Here is a 5,527-nt window from a genome sequence, read left to right as displayed (position 1 = left end):
TCAGAGGCTTAACAGACTAAGCCACCCAGGCACTCCTATCCTTTCATTTTTTTAATGATAAATTGAGCTTGTGTTTCAGTTAGCCTTTGCCGTGTAACAAGCCACCCCAAACTATACTGGCCTAAAACAGCAATAGTCCATGCTTTGTCATGATTGTGCTGGTTTGGCCGGGCACTTCCTCTGTGGGTTTTGACTGGACTCATTCAAGAGGGAGGCTCAGCTGGGCGAGAAGATCTAAGATGGCTTCACTTGCATGTCTGGCCGTGTGGACTAGGACACCTCAGGTCTCCTCTCCTCCATGGCTTCTCCTGTTCTAGTAGGCTAGATGGACTCTTACATAGCAACCTGAACCTTCTAAGGGAATCAAGGCAGAAGCCTCAAGCTTCCTGACTTACTGTGGGAGCCCCAAGTCACTTCCACCTCTTTCTTTGTTTTTTTTTTTTTAAAGATTTTATTTATTTATTCGACAGAGATAGAGACAGCCAGTGACAGAGGGAACACAAGCAGGGGGAGTGGGAGAGGAAGAAGCAGGCTCATAGCAGAGGAGCCTGATGCGGGGCTCGATCCCATAACGCTGGGATCATGCCCTGAGCCGAAGGCAGACGCTTAACCACTGTGCCACCCAGGCGCCCCTCCACCTCTTTCTGTTGGCCAGAGCAGGTCACAGGGCCAGCCCAGACTCTCTGGTATTGGGGTGGAGAAATAGCCGGGTCCCTGGATGGGAGGAAGACGTGGGAGGACCTACTGCACAGTGCAAAGGAGCATGGGAGGGATTGGTGGCCTTTAATCAATCTACCACAGTTTGCTTTCATCAACATAACTTTTTATATAAGGTTTAGTGCTCGCAACGGCCACACATAATTCTCGATCTAGACTTTTTGATGATTAACACTTGAATGCTTGATAGTCACCATCAAGGAGAAACTTTGTTAGCACAGGTAAGCAATTGACTCTTTTTTTTATCATCCATTTAAAATTGTGCAACAGTTGAAATCATATTTAAAGAATCTGGCAGCTCTTCCTTTAGCGGACAGATGAAATGTTGAAATTTCTTATTGTAATGCAAATGGATTTTGAAACCAAATATGTCTCTTCCTATTAGGCACTTAAAATAAAGATGGTCTAATTGGCGGAAGGCACATGCATCAGAGAGCTGCCAACCTGTGGTTGGCGTGGACACCACGAAATTGCGCACCAGCCACAAAAGGAAAGAGGTATCTGGTACATGCAGAGATGGTGTTTCTGGGCATGCTGTGGGGCCCCCCTCTACCAGCCTCATACTGCACTGCCAGAACTGTGTCCATGCCAACGTCTGGTGGGACAAGAGTGGGCATGGCCACAAATTCCAAGTGAGGGTCTCTAATTAGTTTTCAAACAAGCCAAAGGAAGAGCTTTCCAAAGTTTGTAGTTACTTTTAGCAGAAATGTCACAGTACTGAAGATCCTTCTTTCGAGGGAAGATGATGGATTTTGCCTTAACTTTCTTGTCCTTAATACCCACTTTGTTGCCACCCAATGTGATGGGGATGTTTTCACAGACGTGTACCAAATCTCTATGCCAGTCAGGCACATCCTTGGAAGCAATGCTCGGTGTTACATCAGACACTGGGTTTGTATATAATAGCCATCTCTCCGTCCACCAAATTTCTCCTGACACCCTGGATTCCATACATTGGACTTACTGGTCCTCTGCTGGTGTGGAACACAAGGCAATGGGCCTCAACCTCCAATGTAGTCACATACTTCTCCAATTCACCAGTCAAATGACGTTTCACGAATGTCATTTTTTTCCAGCACCATCATCACCAACCAAGACAAGTTTGAACTGAACTTGTGATTCTCCTCCGGCAGCTTCCAGAAGCATCCCCTTTCCCCATCTGACTGAGGGTGCTATGACCATTATTCTTGCATTAACTGTTAACATGATAGCATTCTCCATCTGTGTACCCCCCTGTAGAACTAGGCAACAGTCTACAAGACCACCCTCACTTCTCATGCCAACTGCAGAGTTCAGGGGTCCCCAAGACCATCCTCAGTTTTGATTATTTGCTAGAAGGACTCACAGAACTCACTGAAAGTTGTTACACTCACAGTTATAGTTTATGACAGTGAGAGGATACTGATTAAAATCAGTTAAGGGAAGAGACACAGGGAACAGTCCAGAAGGGTCCAAACAGAGACCTTTCAGTTGTCATCTCCTGGTGGCATCATGGACAGCATTAACTCCTCCCAGCAACTATGTATGACAATACGTAGGCATATCACTGCATATCACCAACCAGGGAAGCTCACCCGAGCCTCGGTGTCCAGAGTTTTTACTGGAGCTCAGTCTTATACACATGGTCGATTGCCACCACCCCTCCCCCCGGAGGCTGAGCTGAGACTGTGTGATCCGAAGCCCCCACCATAAATCACATTGTTACACTATCTAGTGTGGTCCAGGCCCCCTTGGAACCAAAGACACTCTTACCAGGCAAGACATTGCATGGGTTGAGAACACCTCTCAGGGGCGAAAGGCAAAGGCCACCCCTTTCTCTGAGCAAGGTTCATTCCTCACCACACACCCCTCATTCTGCTTTTCCTCTCTCTCCCTTTCTCCACATCCCTTTCCCTTCCACCTTTCCTATCCTAGGCTGGGGCCTTACACTGTTATCATAGGGGGTTTGATGTTCAGTGAAAAGGAGGGGCATCTCAATAGTTCCCTCCCTGGGGTCTCCACACCTTTGTGCCCAGGGCACCAGGTGGCAGAGGCCAGCCACACTGCTGCCTGCTAGCTGAGCTCAGGGAGAAGGCATATGGATGTGGAAAGTGCAGATGGTCTGGGAAGCTGGAGGGGCTCTTGATTCCCCCCACAACCCAGCCAGCTGGGGCCTGTCAGAAGCATCGTGCCTGCTCCCCAGAGTATGACAGGACTGACACAAAAGGGATAGAGAGGGGCCAGCTGGGAGGCTCAGTTGGTGAAGCATCTGCCTTTGGCTCAGGTCATGATCCCAGGGTCCGGGGATCAAGTCCCACATCGGGCTCCCTGCTCAGTGGGGAGCCTGCTTCTCCCACTGCCTGCCGCTCTCCCTGCTTGTGCTCTCTCTCTCTGACAAATAAATAAAATCTTAGAAAAGGAGGGGGTACAGAGGGTGGGGCCTGAGCAAGTCTGTGCTAAGTTGCCTGTGGCACTAACCACCACTTCCAAGTCCAAGTTGAACCCTGAGCTTCAGGAAGAGTAAGATCTTCCACCACCACACCCTAGGAGACCAGGCCTCTTGGAGATTACATGGACACGTGATTCTGGGAAGCATGGTCGCACCCAGCATGTGGGACAGAAGTATATGATGAAGAATTTGGAGCCCCATCAATCTACCTGTTCTAAGAGTAGGTGACAGATTGTTTCCAAAAATGGCCACAACTAAAAAAGAAAAAGGCCACAATTCCAGTTGTATGAGTAATCTAGAATAGTTGAACTCACAGAAACAGACAGTAGAATAGAGGTACCAGAGGCTGAGGAAGGGGGAAAGGGGCCATCACTGTATAGAGTTTGAGTTTGGGATGATGAAAAATTCTGGAGTTGACGCCATCTAATGCTGGTGAGAATGTGGAGCAACAGGAATGCTCATTCATTGCTCGTGAGAATGCAAAATGGTTTGCAAAGTAGGTTGACAGTTTCTTACAAAACTGAACATAGGCAGGGGTTCTGACTGGCTTAGTTGGTGGAACATGCAACTCTCCATCTTGGGGTCATGAGTTCGAGCTGCATGTTGGGCATAGAGATTACTTTTTAAAAAGTGTTAAGACAAGGGGCGCCTGGGTGGCTCAGTCATTAAGTGTCTGCCTTTGGCCCAGGGCCTGATCAGGGTCCTGGGATCGAGCCCTGCATCGGGCTCCCTGCTCTGCTGGGAGCCTGCTTCTTCCTCTCCCACTCCCCCTGCTTGTGTTCCCTCTCTCGCTGGCTATCTCTTTCTGTGTCAAATAAATAAATAAAATCTTTAAAAAATAAAAAGTTTTAAGAAAAAACCACAAAGACCCACAAAACCTAGGCTTACCATATAATCCAGCAAACGCGTTCCTTGGTATTTACCCAAAGGCGTTGAAAGCTTATGTCCACACAAAAGCCTGCACACAGATGTTTATAGCAGCTTGTTCATAATTGCCTAAACTTGGAGGCAACCAAGATGTTTTCAGTAGGTGAGTGGATAAACAGTGCTACATCCACACAGAAAATATGATTCAGCACTAAAAAAAAAATGAGCTGTCAAGCCATGTAAAAACATGGAGGAAACTTAGATGCATGTTACTAAGTGACAGAAGCCAATCTAAAAAGGCTACACACTGTACACTTCCAAGTATATGCCTTTTTGGAAAAGGCAAAACTATGGAGACAGTAAAAAGATGGCCGACCCTAAGAAGCGGTTGCCAGGGGTTGGGGGAGAGGGAGGGATGAATAGGCAGAACACAGAGGATTTTTTGAGGTGGTGAAAAGAAATGGTCCTGTACTAACTGTAAAAGTGCTAAATGAATAAAAGATAGCATTTTAAAAAATGTCTATTTAAAAAAAGCTCTGGAAATGGATGGTGGCGATGGTTGCACAACAATGTGAATGTATTTCATGCCACCGAATGTATACCTAAAAATGGATAAAAGGGTAATTGTGATGTTATGTATATTTTAGCATAATACAAAAAAAAATTTGTTTTAAGTAAGCTCCATGCCCAGTGTGGGGCTTGAACTCACAACCCTGAGATCAAGAGTTGCATGCTCTACAGACTGAGCCAGCCAGGCGCCCCACAATATAAAATATTTAAAGAAAACATATGGCCACAATTATTACCCTCCCTGCACCTGTACCCGTCCTCAATGCAGAGCAGCTCCTTCCACCAAGAGGCGTAGCCCTTGAACCTGGTCTTGGGACTTGTTCTGACCAATCCGAATACCAAACGTCATGCCTGGTCCAAACCTCTCAAGAAGCCTTGGGCATTTTTGCTGTTTCTGTTTGCTCTCCTGCCACCCAGCCACCTCCCTGTGAGCTGACCCAGGCTAGCCTGCTGGGGGATGCCCAGGCCATCCCAAACCAGCCTGCCCCAGCCACCCTGGCACTGGAGACTGTAGACGTGGACATGAACCACGTGCATCAGTGGCTTCAAGCCCACATTGCCAGTCCACAGAATCAAGAGCTAAATCAAGAGTTAGATGGGGCACCTGGGTGGCTCAGTCAGTTAAGCATCCGACTCTTGATTTCGGCTCAGGTCATGATCTCGGGGTCCTGAGATTGAGACCCCTGAATCAGGCTCCATGCTCAGTGCGGAGTCTGCTTAAGACTCTCTTGCTTTCTTTCTGCCCTTCCCCCCTCGCTTGCATGCTCTCTCTGTCTCTCTAAACAAAACAAAACAAAACAGTTGGTGTCTTAAGGCACTAAACTTGGTGGTGGACTGTTTTGTAGCAAAACCTACCCGTCTCAGAGTATGGTGATGGAGGTAAATAAGGACTGTCCTGGTGAGGACCCTAACCCTCTCGGATGCTGATTTACCGTAAGTTGGAGT

General features: G+C 47.5%; 1 pseudogene; it reads right to left on the bottom strand.

The window, feature by feature from the left end:
• Positions 1 to 1,145: 1,145 nt before the first annotated feature.
• On the bottom strand, positions 1,146 to 1,938 carry LOC100469224 (annotated as a pseudogene).
• Between the last annotated feature and the right edge of the window lie 3,589 nt (positions 1,939 to 5,527).

This window comes from Ailuropoda melanoleuca, chromosome X (assembly GCF_002007445.2).
Source record: "Ailuropoda melanoleuca isolate Jingjing chromosome X, ASM200744v2, whole genome shotgun sequence".
NCBI classification, from domain to species: domain Eukaryota; kingdom Metazoa; phylum Chordata; class Mammalia; order Carnivora; family Ursidae; genus Ailuropoda; species Ailuropoda melanoleuca.
Note: the sequence above shows the minus strand (reverse complement) of the source record. Positions and strands in the feature narration are given on the sequence as shown.